The sequence below is a fragment of the Symphalangus syndactylus genome, chromosome 17, assembly GCF_028878055.3.
Source record: "Symphalangus syndactylus isolate Jambi chromosome 17, NHGRI_mSymSyn1-v2.1_pri, whole genome shotgun sequence".
NCBI lineage: Eukaryota > Metazoa > Chordata > Mammalia > Primates > Hylobatidae > Symphalangus > Symphalangus syndactylus.
The window spans coordinates 82,533,819-82,552,387 of record NC_072439.2 but is presented as its reverse complement, the minus strand read 5'-3'; the positions used below and the strand labels follow the sequence as shown (position 1 = coordinate 82,552,387).

General features: G+C 35.1%; 1 pseudogene; it reads left to right on the top strand.

The window, feature by feature from the left end:
* Positions 1 to 18,569, top strand: part of LOC129469553 (FLYWCH-type zinc finger-containing protein 1-like) — an 82,022-nt pseudogene that overhangs the window by 13,454 nt on the left and 49,999 nt on the right.

Genomic DNA, 18,569 nt, shown 5'->3' with positions numbered 1-18,569 from the left:
TGGAGACAACTTTATCACAAAAGCACACATAGTTATAAAAAAGGCTGGAATTATAGTATGAAAATGAAAGAAGAAAAGATTTTTTTTCTTATATTAGCACAAATTAAATATGTAATTAATTAGATAGTGATTAAGTAAGGTTGGAGTTGATTTGAGAAGCTATCTTAGAGCAAGTGATGAAAATAATCAGGGAAAGAAAGTAGAAGAAGAATGTGTACAGGCTGGGTGTGGTGGCTCATGCCTGTAATCCCAGCACTTTGGGAGGCCGAGGTGTGAGGATTGCTTGAGGCCAGGAGTTCAAGACTACCCTGTCCAACATAGCAAGACCCCCTCTCTATTAAAAAAAAAAAAAAAAAAAGAATGTATGCAAAGGTCATTAGGCAAAAATTAGCAAGAATTTCCTGGTAGTTGGAGGCAAATGGCAGAGGTAAGTAGAGAAGTAACAGCTAAGTAGAGTCTCTGAGAAGTTGAGAAAGACCTAAGCTATTTCCAGTTTTTGAGGCTTCTGACATATTAAAATAGAAATAAATTCTAAAGCAGGCCTGCAAAATTTATGGTACATTTCAAATACATCTATCTGATATTTGAAACACTAGAAAGTATAATGCAATATAATGGTAGCATTCACAAGATGATGACAGGATTTACAAAAAGATTTTAATTCATAATACACAACAGATGATGTTGAATTTTGTGTCTCCTGGGTCTCTCCCACCCCTGTGTTAGGGTTCTCCAGAGAAATGGAACCAGTGGGGGTGGGGAGAGAGAGAGAGAGAGAAATTTATTTATTTATTTAGAGATGGAGTTTCACTCTTGTTGCCCAGGATGGTGTGCAATGGTGCAATCTCAGCTCACTGCAACCTCTGCCTCCCGTTTCAAGCCATTCTCCTGCCTCAGTCTCCCAAGTAGCTGGGATTACATGCCTGGCTAATTTTTTATATTTAGTAGAGACTGGGTTTCACCATGTTAGTCAGGCTGGTCTCAAATTCCTGACTTCAGGTGATCCACCCACCTCAGCCTCCCAAAGTGCTGGGATTACAGGTGTGCCCCACCACAGCAGGCCTGAGAGAAATTTATTATTAGGAATTGGCTCATGCAGTTATGGAGGCTGGCAAGCACAAATTTGCAGTGTGGGGCCAACAGGCTGGAGACCCAGGAGATCTGATGGTGCAAATGAAGTATGAAGACAGTTTGCTGATGAATTCCCTTTTGCTAGGGAAGGCTAGTCTTACTGTTCTATTCAGACCTTCAACTAATTTGGTGAGGCCAACCCTCATAATGGAGGGCAATAAGATTTACACAAAATTTACTGATTTAGATGTTAATCTCATCCAAAACACCCTTCAAGATATACACAACATTAGCCTTCAGATACCCAGAGAGATATGTTGAAGTCCTAGGCCTCAATATCTCAGAATGTAAAGCAACATTGCTGACACTTCAATTTTAGACTTCTAACCTCCCAAACTGTGAAACGATAAGTTTGTATGGCTTAAGCCATGCAGTCTGTGGTACTTTGTGACAGCAGTGCCAGGAAACAAATACAGACTGTATGTATGACCTCAGTTGGAGATAACATCAAAAATCTAAATTTGAAGCCCTTCATTATAAAGTTGACAATTAGATTAAATGTCTTTAAGTCAATTCTAATTCACGATAAGTTCGTTTTCTAAAACCCATCAGGAACAGTTTAATGATAACCATTTCAGCACAGTATCAGGGGAAAGACTAAGTTTTGGAAAAGAGTTTAATAGTTCACCAAACTGGCCTATGTTCACCACTTCAGTCCAACCATCAGTAGATTCTCGGAGCTGCACATGTTAAGGCTCATATCTCACAAAGCAAGTGTGGCCATTTATGGGAGTGGCTGGTATAAGGTAGCTTTGCTCCACACTAGTGAACAGGCCCCCAACCAGCACTACAGTGATTATTGGGTTCAAGAGACCCATCAAATAGTTGAAACAAAGTTTTGGGAAGAAAGATTCTGCTTGATTTAACAAATTAAATATTCCCCTTAAAATGAAGTCATTCTGCTAACAGTATAGTCCTAGTACTTTCTTCAGACCTAGATTCCCATGGTTGGTTTAAGTTGTAAAATTCTGTGTCTTTTCTTCTGTTTCTTGGCTGAAGACATTGTGGCATAGCAGATGTGCTTACCAGAGAGCCTGACACCAAGTTGGTGCTCACTAGATTTGTTGAGAGAACAGTCCGCAAGTCTTGGGGTCAGACTAGTCTCCAATTCTAGCTCTGCCACTTTCTAGCTGATTGACCCAGAGTCAGCCATGGAATCTCTCTGACCTCAAATTTCTTCTTCAGTAAAACCATAGGGAAAATCTCTCAACTTTCTCTCCTGTTATTTTCCACAATACATTTGAAGAAATTTATCTTACTTTGGGAACTAGATAAAAATGGACGTGATTTTTTAAAAAAGTAATAATTATTGCTTTGTTTGCTTCACAGAATTCGTATGAAGATTGAAGTGATAGTAAATATAATAGCACTTGACAAAACATAAAGTAATATATAGATGTAATAGATTATTATCTTGCTAATAACATCACCATTCTCAAATTTCTGATTCAATATTGTCAATGCATATGCTCTTTTGCAAACTTTAGATAAGAAAATTACTTTAATACTAATTGTAGTTTGTACAAGTATATGCATGTGTATATTTTTGTATGTTTAAGATTATTAATTTATTTAAAAATATAACCTATATGCAGTATAAACAAATAAAGCTCCTTTCTGGCATAGTATTACAGGTCCACAAACTGGTACACTGTATCTATAATTTCTACATCCAAAAATATCCTAAAAACAAAAGTTTTTTTGTAAATAATTTGTAGAAAAATTGGACTTGAACTGATTATTTATAGTCTATTTCAATTAATGTGACTCTTCATACATTTTATTGCAGAAGTACATGAATCTTCCCTCTTATAAAAAGCTTAAGAAAGCCAGACCAACAAAGATGGAGTAATTAAAGAATAGTACAAATGAGATGTTCAAGCTGCATATATTCAAGAGCTGAAGAGTATGGTGCAAATAATAAGTCTTGTGTATTGTCAAAAAGGGAATAAAATAATTGTAGACTCTAGATCTACCTTCCAGAGAAGCAAAAACAATTTTATTGAATGATTCCTGGTATATTCATTTAACATAATCTCTTTAAACAGAAAAAGTAGAGTTTCTGAAATAAACCCTAATTTTTCTTGAACAAAGAAAAGTAGCCCGGATTCTTCAGAACTTTTCTTTCATCAGAGTTGAACCATCGAATAATAAAGGCTGTGTGTCCTGGATGCTTACAACACCTTATCACTCCATGAATTGGCCCCAAGAAGTGTAGGATCATTGTAAATCTTAAGAAATAGATAATTCGATTTCCAGGAGTTGGATTGAACTTAGAATAAGACTCATATAGGGTTCTTGACCTCAATATTTGCTCAGCTATCTTCCAAGGCCCTGGCTTGTTCCATCTCATTTTTACAAGGCGAAGCCTTTCCAGCCCTTGGTTTCTACCCTGCCTGGTCAGTTTCACAGCAAGGTCAGAGTGCCCTGCATTAATTCTGGAAGCACAGTCCTTGCTGCCAATCTCCTCCATAATGTTTTGCTTTTCTCTCTCTCTCTCTCTCTGTCTCTCTCTCTCAGCTGTATTTAAGCCTTAGACTACAGATATAAGCTCTTGGGTACTTATTTAATAATCTAAAATACCTTGAATTTTCAATTCATCTGTCCTCCTTCACAAGGTCTGTTTACAATGTGCAATTTATAAAATGAAATAATATTTTTTTCAGTAAATGTTATATAACTACCAGAAGATATGATCAAAAGCATTTCCACTGAGCAAATGATTATTGTAGGATAGTGGTTAGAAGAAGGAAATTTAGAATGCAAGAAGCTGGATTCAAATTTCAGTTCTACCACACTTACTAGCTTTGTGACTTTGGGCTAGTAACTCAATCTCTTTGCCTCAACTTTCCCAACTGTAAAATGGAGGCAATAATACAGCAACAGACTATTCTGAGTAATAAATATAAAACACTTAGCCAAATTCTTGACACTTCAAAAACTCAAGAAATACTAACTTTTTGCCATTATCAGCAGTGAATAACCCTCCATCATTCCAAAGATTTTAGCTTGCAAAATGCTCCTAAAGGGTGTGACCCCATTTCACTATTGTCTGCTTCAGTGGCTGCCACACACCTCATGTTCTAATCCTAATACAGTCACATACCTATGGAATCATGACATTCAAAGTCTGCCAGAACTGTGGGGAAATCTCACGTTTCATTTATTCAAATGCCACTGGCAAGTATGACTGTGACCCAGAGTGTTAGCATGACTCTTTAGCTTATTTTACTTTATTTTTGCAGCTCTCAATTTTAACATTTCTGTTAACTACATTCATGCTGTGTCATTTTACTTGAAAATTTCCTTTTCCACCCCCAAATTAGAGAGCAGAGACAGTCCTGGTACGTTTGGACAGTTTGGACAGACCTGGCAGGTGGCCTAACTAGCCACAACCCTTTATAAACCCTATTTCTATATCTTATTAGTGGACAGTGACAGAAACAAGGCTTATAAGCATCTAAATACTTGTGAGACAGCACATCAGCTTTCAAATAGGAGCATGAATTTAGACACACCCAACTGTACGCACTGGTTCTCACATTCATTCCATTTTTGAGAATATAACACATCATCTAAAGTGAAAACTGATTTTTGAATTTCTCTTGTTGACTACCTTCTGTGTGTGAGGCATTTAAAATATTTTTTATTAAGGTATAATTTATGAACAGTAATATTCACTCTGCAAGTTTTAACAAATGTATATAAATGCACCACAGCTAAATCATGGAACAGTTCCAACACTCCAGAAAAATTTTCCTGGGCCCTTAAAGTCAACTCCTTCCCCCACCTCCAGCCCCTGGCAAACACTAGTCTGCTTTTTCCCTCTATGGTGTAGTAATTTTTCACATGCATTATCTCAGTTAATATTACTTACGATCTTCTGAGATAACAATATTACTCCTGTGGCAGCAACAGAGTTGAATGAATATTTTTATTTGTTGCGTTAAGTGATAAATATTCTACATCTTTTAGCTTTTTTATTAACATAGAGTCTTACAATAAAGTGTTAGAAAAAAATAGCCACTCTCAAGTCAAATGTTTGTTTCCTTTTAATTAAACATGATTACTTTTTTAAAGGGAGGAGAATTTTTTTTATTATATTGCTTTTTTTCTCTCCAAATGTGTGCTTTATTGCTCAGTTTCTGCAAGATGAAATCCTTAACTGTTTACCTATCCTTGGCCCACTGAACTTCAACCAAGGATAGGGAACAGGAAGCAGTAAAACATGAATTTTGTGAAAATGCTTTTTGTGCTCATGCCAGACTCCTGCCTGAAGGAATTGACTGGGGACTCACTCCGTCATGCAAATGAGTTCAGGATTGTGTGTATAGTGATTTGTCCAACTCGGTTTCTTGAAAGCTAAAGTCCTGACCTTTTATTTCCCACCATGAAGAGCTACAATAATGTAGGAAAAAAGAGAACATGGAACTTTCCAAAGTTAGAAAGTTCCTTTGATTCCTTTGCTTTGCCTGGAACTTATCCATGTGGTGTTCCAAGCTAAGGAAGGGCAGGTTTATGTGTGGAAATGGTTGAGCTATGTGCCTATGACTTTAGCAGTCACATTTAAACCAGAGTCACAGATTTAGGAAAAGTCTGTTAATAATCTATACAGCTATTTTATCATTGAAATAATATTTCTCATTTCCAATTATAAAAGTAACTTTTATTATAGAAAGTTTGTTTGGAAATTTTGATTATTTTAACACAACTGCATACTACTCTAAAGAATAAAAAGGGCTATTATACAACTAAAGATATGGCCCTAGTTCCTTTTTATTAAAACTCATTCAGTCTTAAAGGGGCCCTTATTCAGAATCAATTTACTCTTAAATACCAAAATGGTAACCCTAAATCCAAATATGTATCTACGATGATAGTAAGTGTAAATTATCTAAACATACCAGTTAAAAAACAGAGATTGTCAGAATGAGGAAAACCATAATATGCTGTCTATGAGAAACCCACTCTAAATATAACAATACGATGGGTGAAAAATGAAAGAATGGAAAAGAATATACAATGCAGACACTATTTGACAGAAAGCTGAGTAGCTACATTAATATAAGGCAAAGTAGACTTGGGAGAGAGGAAAATTACTAGGGATAATGAAGGACAACACATAATTATAAAATGGTTAATTTACTAAGTAGATTTAGGAAAGATTTATTAAGTAGATAACAATGCTAAATATATATGTGACTTACAACAGAGCTCTAGCAAATACTGATAAAACTGGACAAATAAAAATTATTGTTGGAAACTTCAGCTCGATTTTTCTTCTGTCAACTCAGTAATTGACAAGGCAAGTAGAGAGAATTAGCAAAGATGAACTAAAAAACACCATTAACCAACTGAATTTATTTGACATTCACAGACTGTACCCAACAATAGCAGAATACACATTTTCTTCAGGTTGACCAAGAGCATTAACCAAGGTAGACAATATTAAGTATCATAAAACAAAACTCAGCAAATTAAAACAATGAAAATCATACAAATTATGTTTTCTGAATATAATGGAATTAAGCTAAACAAACTCGGAAATTCTAAATTTTAGCTGGTAAATGGTAGAGTTTAGTAGATAAGAACTTGGGCTCTTGATTCAAATAGAAATGGATTTGATTGTCCTACTTACATATTTTGGAAACGTTGACAATTTAACTCCGGGTTGCTTTATTTTCTCAGTTATAAAATGAGCTTAGTAATTGTATACAGTTTCATCAAGACTAAAGTGATAATACATTTACGTTAAGTGCTTAGGACAGTTTCATCACCTGAATGTATTTAATATGCATTAGCTCTTATGAGGAGGAAGGAGCGTTTGCTTGAGGCTCTTTATTTTAAAATAATGAAAAGTTTGAAAAATGCCTTGCCATTGATCCAACATAACTTATTTTAACATTTTACTTATCTTCACTTATCATTGTAAAAACACATAGATGATACTGGGGACTGATTCACATTCCAGAGGCCAAATTTGGACTAACTGGTAGACTATATTTTTTTGCAATTTATTCACATAGCCACCCCCTTGACAAGCCCCCTTGACTGATGACTATTTTTATAAAGAGTTAGGGTCTTGCTCTGTCACCCAGGCTGGAATGCAGTGGTGCGATCATGGCTCACTGTAGCCTCAAACTCCTGGGCTCAAGGGATCCTCCTACCTCAGCCTCCCAGGTGTTGGGATTATAGGCATTTGCCAACTTGCCTGGCTCTAATTCTGTTAATAAAAATGGAAACCAGGATTGAGAGAGATGATTCACTCATTTAATAAGTTACTATTCAGTACCTAATTTGTAGCAGGCCCTATGTTAGATAATGGGGAGATAGCAGCAAAACTTAGGATCTAAAGGGGAAGCAAATATAGTAAATTATAATTAATCGAGCAATTACAATAAAAGGTACTGAATGCTGTCACTGTTGAAGTATAGTTTAATAGACAAAGAAGAATACTTTCAGTTCAGCTTCCTTTTGCAGTTGCTAATCCATTATCCACCCTGGTAAGCATAAAGGGTAGAGAATAGGAGTCCACCAAAACAGTTGGCTGAACTGGTGGATGACGGGCAGGGTGGGGAAGGGAAACACCCCTCAGATGTGTCCTAGTGTGTTCATAATGGTGTCATAGACCCAAAGAAGATTAGAACACGTAATTGTAGGCTCACTACCCAGGTCATCTTTCAAGTTTAGAGATGCCAGAAGATTTTAAGATTCCCAAATTAGAATCTTCTTGGTTTCTCCAAGTGAATATGCTTACCAGCATTGCCAGTGTGATTTTATGAGTATTTATCAAAAGCTGACCTAAGGGAAGGACTATGCTTGTGAAAAGTAGAAAAGAAAAATTATTGTAAAGAAGAGGTTTTCAATGACTAAAGACTCTAATGTCGTATTACATTATGGTTTTTCAATAATATACAGGAAACAGGTGTCTTAAGCCATAAAAAAAACAGAGCTAGAACTCAACAGGTGAAATGAGGTGAAATCAGATCTCTTAGTCAGCATGTTTAAAAGTGGTTTCTCCAGATTAGGGAGGGCGTGAGGAGCTAGACTGAGAAAAGAATTCCAATGACTGAAATAACTGGCTTTTTGACTATACCAGGGAAAAGAGTGACTTTAGTTTTGGATCTTTGGGCAAATGGCTACAGAAAAACCGAGGAGTTAAAATTAGCATGAGCATTTTCATCGGCTATTATGTTGGGCTTAGGACTATTATAGGGACAATTAAATGCACTAAGAAGCTCGAATCAATTTCACAAAAGGTTTCAAGTAGCAACATGAAATTCTTTCTTTATGGTAGATTGCCAAAGCTGCAAGAGCAGTGGCCAAACCCATTAATAGAAACAGTGCAATTTTCCTGGGTTGGCAGTGTCTCCTGGATTGTGACAGAATAATAAAGAATGACTTTGTCATCTATAAAGCTGTTGGACATTCTTAAAAATTAGAAGATCCCCAGAAGGAGAACTTAAGACCTAATATCTGATCTTAGTTAAAATTGCACTGACCATTCGTATAAAGTTTATAAAGCATGCACAGGTATATTCGTTCAATCCTTATAAGAACTGCTAAGATAGGTTTTTGTTCCTTTTTTATAGATAATCACCCTGAAGCTCAGAGAGGTTAAGTGACTCACCAAAGCTCAAATTACTGATAAGTGGCAGATTGGGAGCTTCTTCCTTTTTAGATTCTTCACCTTTATTGGAAGAGGACATAATTTGGATATGTGAGTAATCTCTATGAAATATTGTTCAAAGATGCAAAAACTTAAAATTTTCAGAGATGCCACTCCTATATAAGTACCAAGTAATTTTATGTTGAGTGTAGCTCATACCTTAAGATCTTGTTTCTTGGCTTGGCAAATGTAAACAAATGATTAAATTATAAATTCTTGCCAATAAGTGGCATTGTAAGATCTCATTTTTGTTTATTTGCTTAAGTAATATGATCTTATTGTAGAAAAATTTGAAAATAGAGATAAACCAAAAGATTATCTAATCCCCAAATTTTTGGCCAAATAAATTACTGATTAGTGTATCTCCTTCCAGTGCTTCATATAAATATATATATATATACATATATAAACTAAACATATATGCAATAAAACACATATCTATAAAGACAGTTACACATTTAAAATATATGTGCACATTTTAAATTTATATACATCTATTTGTATATATACAGTTATAAAGTAAAGTGAGACCATTTTATATATTCTGTTTATATATTGAATATTAACTTGTTATGAACATCTTTATACTAAATAAATATGCTTCTATACCATCTTTTTGTGATATTGTTGGACAATTTCAATTTAGATTGTTATAAAAAATACTGTGATGTGGTAAAAGGAATTTGAGGAGATATGGAAAAAAAGAAAAAATTAAAAAATAAAAATACTGTGATGAACATACTTGTAGTTATAACCTTGCCTAAATTCTCAATTATCTCCTTAAGGCAAATTTCTAGAAGTAAGTTGTGATGCACATTGACACATTGTCCTCAAGGAAGTTATATTTCCATCAGCAGTAGATAAAAGCTCTTGTTTTCATACACATTAACATAGAATATTTTCAGTTAATTTGTTGGCATTTATTAAAGTCCCTATGTGCTGGTAGTTCTGTTCTAAATGGTTGGCTGGTCCTGAGATACATATGGGCAATGGTGTGACAAGCAGACCAGTTGGGCTGTAAGGTTTAAACGAGATAATCCATGTACAGCATATGTCAGAGTGTCTCTATATGCAGTAAATATTAAGGATATGGTAGCTATTTTTTATTGTTGTATTTTAGCTGGGAAACTTCCTCTTCATCTCCATCAAGAAAAGTATTTTTTCAGCATCCAAATAGAATATAATCACCTTTTTGATGCCTTAATTTCTCAAAGGGATGATTTAGATCCTTTTTCTCTGCACTCAGCACACTCTATATATACTTCTGTTGTATGTCATATCACATTGTAACATAATTATTCTTTTATCTCTTTGACTCTCTCAGTACATTGTGAATGCCTGTGAATAAGGACCATGTCTTATCTCTGCCCACAGCACTAAGTACAGGTCCTGACAATTGATAGAAATGCAATAAATGTTTGTTACATGAGTGAACGGATGAAAAAGCAAAAGAATAAAGATTTTGCTCTTCTGATGGGTGACCCGAAACTTCCTCATGACTCCTTATCATAGGATGTAAAGTATGGAGAAAGTGGATAAGGACTATGGTCCCAGTTCTCATGGAAGCTGGCAATAGAATTAAGAAATTATGAGGCAGGTGTGCTGAAAACTATGGTTGAGGGTATCATTGGAGGTATCATCACAATACTTCTGATGTGCAGGTAAAAGTTCCTTCTTTTCTGCCTATGTAGTCAGAGTATGTCATTGAAGAGGAGAAGCTTGTCCAGTTCTCTGTGAAGGAGGTAAAGCTAGCAAGCAGATTTTCATGAGGCTATCTACCCAGACTACATTCTTGTTTCCTAATTCACATGGGTGGGCCATTTCAGTACTGTTATTCCACCACTCCCTGGCCATAATTGATTGAGTTAGGGTGGACACCTAATCCAGGAGGAACTAATCCATTCATTGTACTGAATCAACTAGATTGTATCTCTTAGAAATTAAGACTCAGAGCCTGGCTGGACTCCATGTACTAAATGTTGGGAGATACCCTTAGATTAATTGCAAATTTTTCATTTTTACTTGTTATTTGAGCATGTTTGTTACTTCTAATTCAAGGAATGTTAACCAAGGCAGTAGGATCATTGTATTACATGTATAGTAGTGCTTTGGAAAATATTCTCTCTCATAGTAGTGCCAGGGCTCTGTCTCAAAAAACATGTCAGAAGATGTCCTGCTGGTAGGGTGCACAAGGGGTCAAGATGGGCCTCAAAAATATTCTGTCTTGACTGTGATTTGGATGGGTCTTGGGGTATACCCTGGCCCATGCTGACCCTGGTGCAGCCATGAGAGTCTCAGGATTTCTGGACTAGCCTTGCGTCTTAGCATATTAGTAGAGAGAAGGATTAAGATATTTTGGATTGGAAGCAACCTGCTGATATAAGGACAAAAGTGGCACAACTTGCTAGGGGTAAAAATTTAAAAATATACATGTAGGGTGACTTATTCAGAGTTTTGGAATGAAAGTGGCATTATTCAGTTGTATCAGAACAACAGTTACAAAGTAAAATTGTCTTTGGCAAACAGGGCTATATTGTCACCATATCTCTGGGTGATCTGTAGCAATTTACATATATTTAATTAATAAGGATCATAAGAACTGGTACTTATTTGGGAGTACTCATTTATTTTTCTTATTTTAAAATCAAATTTTTATTCATTGTACACAAAAATTATAAAATGTAGATATATAGGAAGAAGGTAATAAACCTGTCATCCAGCTTTCAAGGATAATGACTATTAATACTTTGGTATATCTCTTTCCAGATTTTTCTACTTATTCATGTAGTACATTTAAATAAAAAAAAATTAGACCATATTGTATGTATTATTGTATGAATTGCTTTTTAATGTCCTTTCCATGTCAACATTATTTTTAATGGTTATTTTCTAATTTGTTTATTATGTGCCATCATTTCTTTAACAATCCCTGTTCTGGGCCATTCAGGCAGTCTCCAGTTTTACTAATTGTACTTTAAAAGGCCACTCATTCTCCTGCAATATTTTTTCTTGTGAAATAAATGTGGGGAAGTAGGAGTGGTTTGTACACAGGATCATGCCCTCAGAGATCTCTTGGTTTAGAAACACGCTGTGAACTGTATACATAAGCCTGTTAAAACATTTTAATTGGTCACCAAATCAAATGTCAGGTTTTTTTTTTCCCTCTTCTTTCCAAGACAAAGGGAAACATTTGGAAGCAAGGCCTGTGCACCCCCTTGTGTCACCAGGGTGGAATTTGCTGCTAGCATTCACATTCCTTCCCTGCATAAGAACAGACAGGCCTTCCGAATGCTAGAGAGGAAGTGAGCTTTGCAAAGGACACTGTGATGGAAATCAAAATACAAAAAAAGACAACGTAATATGTCTTTATATCTGAAGGGATTTCCTGTACCGTGAGGTGATCTTGACTTTTAAGTACATTATTAGATAATTTTGTTTTCTTTTGTAGCCTACCTTTGGTATAATGCCATTTTGTATAATTAAAAAAAATTTTTTAACAGTAACATTCTCATTGTAGAAAATATTGAAAAGTATATAAAATTTTTATAACAAAAGACCTAACAATTATTAATATTTTGATTTATTTTCTTGTATTTTTTATGCATATACACACATATACATATATCCATATATAAACCGTATAGTGGATAGTATGGTGTTATAAGTGCTTGCCTCCTGCTTACTTTAAGTTGATGTTAAATTATCATAGAAGAGTCAGATTCCATGTCTATCTTGTTCAGTGCGGAATCTCTAGTGCATAGCAGAATACATGGGATGTTGTAAACCTTTGATAAATGTTCATTTGATTACTGAATCTTACTGTATTTTGTAATTCACTTAACCATTTCCCTGTTGTACCTCATTTTCAGTTTGTTCACTATTATAAATCACACAGTGATTAATTTCTTTGTGCATAAAGCTTTTTCCACCTTCCTGATTTTTCCCTCAGGTTTAATTTCTTGAATGCAATGGTTAGATAAAGAAAATAAAAAAATTAATGTTCCAATCACATAATGCCAAGCTGCTTTCCAATTCACATAAACATAAGTGGGGCCTATGAGTAAATGGCAGAACTAGAAATCCAACTAAGATCTCCACCCAAAGCCTGCCTCCTTGACACTGTTCTATGCTGCCTTTCCATCTATCTAGTTAAATAATTGATTGGACAATGATAATCTGAAGGCTCTGATTAATAAATTCTTATTAAGCCAATAATTCTAGCACGAGAAGGGAAGTTTTACTTTGGCAGGGCTTTAATTTAGTGAAGCCATTCTGATTCGTGATAACAGTGCCACCATTAGTCCAAATGGCACCTTTGTGTAATTTGGAAAAAGATAACTCTTCTCCAAGATATTTTGATGCACTCTGCAGGAAAATTGTCTTAATAAATACATAAATCTATGAATATAGAGGCATGAATATAGAGCTATAAGGCACAAAACCTGGACAATTCTATTTTCTAAGCTCTTGGGAATTCTGTTTAATCTAGACGAGAGTTTTGTGAGGATATAATGTCAAGCAAAATAAATTATATTTTCTGGAAGTGCCTTTTTGAAAATTATGATAACTTGCATCCTTCTTTTAATCTCTTGGTTCCTCTCTAGGTCTCTTTGTTTTTATAATGTTTCCAGTGTTTCTGCAATCTCATCTGCAAATTCTCTTGGATCATAAATCCTCACAGTTTAAAGTGTGACGGTGGAAAATGTTGTTTTATAATAAAATTATTTCTTTTTAAATGCTTACAAGCTATAATTTTAATATATTTAAAGCCAGTTTCATGTGTATATTTTTATTTGAAATAACTTTAAAAACATGGTTATTAGAGAAATATTAAAGTTTTATTTCTGTAATATATTCACCCAGAGAATTTCTGTTATCCCTTCGATTATTTATCACTTATGTTTCCATCAATTTAAAAAGTGTATTTGATATTCAAACATGAAACCTTAGCCTCCAAGTGTAAATCTGTTAATATAAGCAGTGAGTGAGTCTTTGCGGAAATATTATCATAAAAAATTTCTATAAATATCTTATTAGTGTCCTGACAAGTTGAACAATTATGAAGACGTCTGTACATTGATTTTTAATAATTGAAATACTGTTAAAGTATTTCTATAATGAAAGAAAATTTTTAAGTGGTATATTTTGTTTCAAATAACATTGAGATTTTTTTTTTTTTACATAGTAGACGGGTAATACATCTCATTGAGAGCAGATTTTTCTCCTCTATTTTGTTCTGCTGCTGCCATCTAGAGTAAAAGTGAAGCAAAGGAAGCAGACCTCCACCAAATGGTGCAGATTCTAGATTCAATCAGGAATAGGGAAGAGCTTAAACTATTTTTCTTAATTTTTAATTGAAAAATAATAATTGTATATATTTATGGGGTACAATGTGATGTTTTAATGCATCTATACATTGTGGAGTAAGCAAATTAGGGCAATTAGCATATCCGTCACCTCACATACTTATCACTTTTTTGTGGTGAGAACATTTAAAATCCACCGTTTTAGAAATTTTTGAAATATATAATACGTTATTACTAACTAAAGTCACCCTGCTGTGCAAAACATCACCAGAACTTATTCCTCTTGTCTAACTGGAACTTAATACCCTCTCACCAACATTTCCCCTTTCCCCCTCCACCCTTTTCACCCCGCCCAACTTCCAATAACCACCATTCTACTCTGTGATTTTTTTAGATATCAAATGTAAGTGAGACTACATGATATTTGTCTTTCTGTGCCTGGCTTATTTCACTTAACACAGTGTCCTCTAGATTCACTCATGTTGTTGCAAATTTTTCTGCCTTTTTATGGCTGAGTAGTATTTCACTGTGTGTGTGTGTGTGTGTGTGTGTGTGTGTGTGTGTAAACCTTTAAAAAAATTCATTTAGCCAGGCACGGTGGCTCACATCTGTAATCCCTGCAATTTGGGAGGCCGAGGCGGGCGGATCACAAGGTCAGAAGTTCGAGACCAGCCTGGCGAACATGGTGAAACCCCGTCTCTACTAAAAATACACAAAAATTAACCAGGCATAGTGGTGTGCACCTGTAATCCCAGCTACTTGGTAGGCTGAGGCAGAAGAATCACTTGAAACCGGGAGGCAGAGGTTGCAGTGAGCTGAGATCGTGCCATTGCACTCCAGTCTGGGTGACAGGGCAAGACTCTGTCTCAAAATAAAAAATGTATTCATCTGTTGCTGGACACTTAGATTGGTTTCATATCTTGGCTATTGTGAATAGTGTGGCAATAAACACAGGGGTACAGGTATTTTATTTACATATTAATTTCACTTCCTTTAGATATATACCCAGTAGTAGTAATGCGGAATAATATAGTAATTCTATTGTGAGTTTTTGGAGGAACCTCCATACTGTTTCCAAAATGGCTCCACAAATTAACATTCCCACAAAATGTACAAGGGCTCCCTTTCATCCACATCTGCAGCAACACTTACCTTTTTGATAATGTTTGATAATTTTTGATTTGATAATGTTTGATAATTACTCCTATCGTCTTTTTGATAATGTCCACTCTAACAGGTACGAGGTGCTATCTCATTGTGATTTTGATTTGTATTTCCCTGGTGATTCGAGATGTTAAGCATTTAAAAATTTTTTTTTTTATTTCAATAGGTTTTTGGGGAACAGGTGGTGTTTGATTACATGAATAACTTCTTTAGTGGAGATTTCTGAGATTTTTGTGCACCCATCACCCGAGCAGTGTACACTGTACCCAGTGTGTAATCTTTTATCCCTTACCCCCTTCCTACCCTTTCCCCCAAGGCCCCAAACTCCATTGTATCATTCTTATGGCTCTGCACCCTCATAGCTTAGCTCCCACTTATGAGTGAGAACACACAATGTTTGGTTTTCCATTCCTGAGTCACTTCACTTAGAATAATGGTCTCCTATTACGTCCAGGTTACTGTGAATGCCACTATTTTGTTCCTTTTATGGCAGGGCAGTATTCCATGGTACATATATACCACAATTTCTTTACCCAATCGTTGATTGATGGGCATTTGGGCTGGTTCCATATTTTTGCAATTGCGAATTGTGCTGCTATAAACATGTGTGTGCAAGTATATTTTTTGTATAATGACTTCTTTTCCTCTGGGTAAATATCCAAAATGGGATTGCTGAATCAAATGATAGTTCTACTTTTATTTCTTTAAGGAATCTCCGCACTATTTTCCTTAGTGGTTGTACTAGTTTACATTCCCAGCAGCAGTGTAGAAGTGTTCCCTTTTTACCACATCCACGCCAACATCTATTATATTTTAATTTTTTGAGCATGGCTATTCTTGCAGGAGTAAGGTAGTATTGCATTGTGGTTTTGATTTGCTTTTCCCTGATCATTACCGATGTTGAACATTTTTTCATATGTTTGTTGCTGATTTGTATATTTTCTTTTGAGAATTGTCTATTCATGTCCTTAGCCCACTTTTTGATGGGATTGTTTTTTTTTTTTTTTACTGCTGATTTGTTTGAGTTTTGTAGATTCTGGATATTAGTCCTTTGTCAGATGTATAGATTGTGAAGATTTTCTCCCACTCTGTGGGTTTTTTACTCTCCTGACTGTTCCCTTTGCTGTACAGAAGCTTTTTAATTAAGTCCCATCTATTTAATTTTGTTTTTATTGCATTTGCTTTTGGGTTCTTGGTCATGAAGTCTTTGCCTAAGCCAATGTCTAAAAGGGTTTTTCCAAAGTTATCTTCTAAAATTTTTATGGTTTTAGGTCTTAAATTTAAGTCTTTGATCCATCTTGAGTTGATTTTTGTATAAGGTAAGAGATGAGGATCCGGTTTCATCCTTCTACATGTGGCTTGCCAATTATCCCGGCACCACTGGTTGAATAGGGTGTTCTTTCCCTACTTTATGTTTTTGTTTGCTTTGTTGAAGATCAGTTGGCTGTAAGTATTTGGCTTTATTTCTGGATTATCTATTCTGTTCCATTGGTCTGTGTGCCTATTTTTATACCAGTATCATACTGTTTTGGTGACTGTGGCCTTATAGTATAAAGTCAGGTAATGTGATGCCTCCAGATTTGTTCTTTTTGCTTCTTCTTGCTTTCACTATGCAGGCTCTTTTTTGGTTCCAAATGAATTTTAGGATGTTTTTGCTAGTTCTGTGAAGAATGATGGTGGTATTTTGATGGGCATTGCATTGACTTTGTAGATTGCTTTGGGCAGTGTGGTCATTTTCACAATATAGATTCTACCCATCCATGAGCATGAGATGTGTTTCCATTTGTTTGTGTCATCTGTGATTTCTTTCAGCAGTGTTTTGTAGTTTTCCTTGTAGAGGTCTTTCACCTCTTTGGTTAGGTATTTAATATATTCCTAAGTATTTTAGTTTTTTTTTTTTTTTGGCAGCTATTGTAAAAGGGATTGAGTTCTTGATTCTCAGCTTGTCACTGTTGGTGTATAGCAGAGCTTCTGATTTGTGTGTATTGATTTTGTGTCCTGAAACTTTGCTGAATTCATTTATCAGTTCTAGGAGCTTTTTGCAGAAGTCTTTAGGATTTTCTAGGTATACAGTCATATCATCAGCAAACAGCGACAGTTTGACTTCCTCTTTATCAATTTGGATGCCCTTTCTTTCTTTCTCTTGTCTGTTTGCTCTGGCTAGGAGTTCCAGTACTATGTTAAATATGGTGAGAGTGGGCATCCTTGTCTTGCTCCAGTTCTTAGGGGGAATGCTTTGAACTTTTTTGGTTCCAAATGGATTTTAGGATTTTTTTCTAGCTCTGTGAATAATGATGGTGGTATTTTGATGGAAATTGCATTGAATTTATAGATTGCTTTTGGCAGTATGGTCATTTTCACAATATTGGTTTTACTCATCCATGAGCATGTATGGATGAGTAGAATCAATATTCTGTATTGATTCAGGTGCAGAATCATTCAGTATTAGGTTGACTGTGGGTTTGTCATAGATGGCTTTTATTACATTAAGGTATGTCCTTCTGTGCTGCGTTTGCTGAGGATTTTAATCCTAAAGAGATGCTAGATTTTGTCAAATGCTTTTTCTGTGTCTGTTGAGATGATCATGTAATGTTTGTTTTTAATTCTATTTATGTAGTGTATCATATTTATTGACTTGTGTATGTTAAAACATCCCTGCATCCCTGGTATGAAACCCACTTGATCATGGTGGATTATCTTTTTGATATGCTGTTTGATTCAGTTAGTATGTTGTTAAGTATTTCTGCATCTATATTCATCAGGAATGTTGGTCTGTAGTTTTAGGTGAGGTGGCATTAGGGTGAGACTGACTTCATAGAATCTCTGTCTTGTGGAATAGTGCCAATAAGATTGTTACTAATTCTTCTATGAATATCCGATAGAATTCAGCTGCGAATCCATCTGGTCCCAAACTTTTTTTTCTTGATAATTTTTAAATTACCATTTCAATCTCACTGCTTGTTATTGGTCTGTTCAGAGTTTCTATTTCTTCCTAGTTTAATCTAGGAGGATTGTATATTTCCAGGAACATATATATGTCTTCTAGGTTTTCTAGTTTATGCTCGTTCATAGTAGCCTTGAATGATCTTTTGTATTTTTGTGGCATTGGTTGTAATATCTCCTGTTTTGTTTCTAATTGAGCTCATTTGGATCTTCCCTCTTCCTTGTTAATCTTGCTAATGGTCTATCAATTTTATTTATCTATTCAAAGAAGCAGCTTTTCATTTAATTTATCTTTTGTATTTATCTTTTTTTTAGTTTCAATTTTGTTTAGTTCTGCTCTGATCTTGGTTATTTCT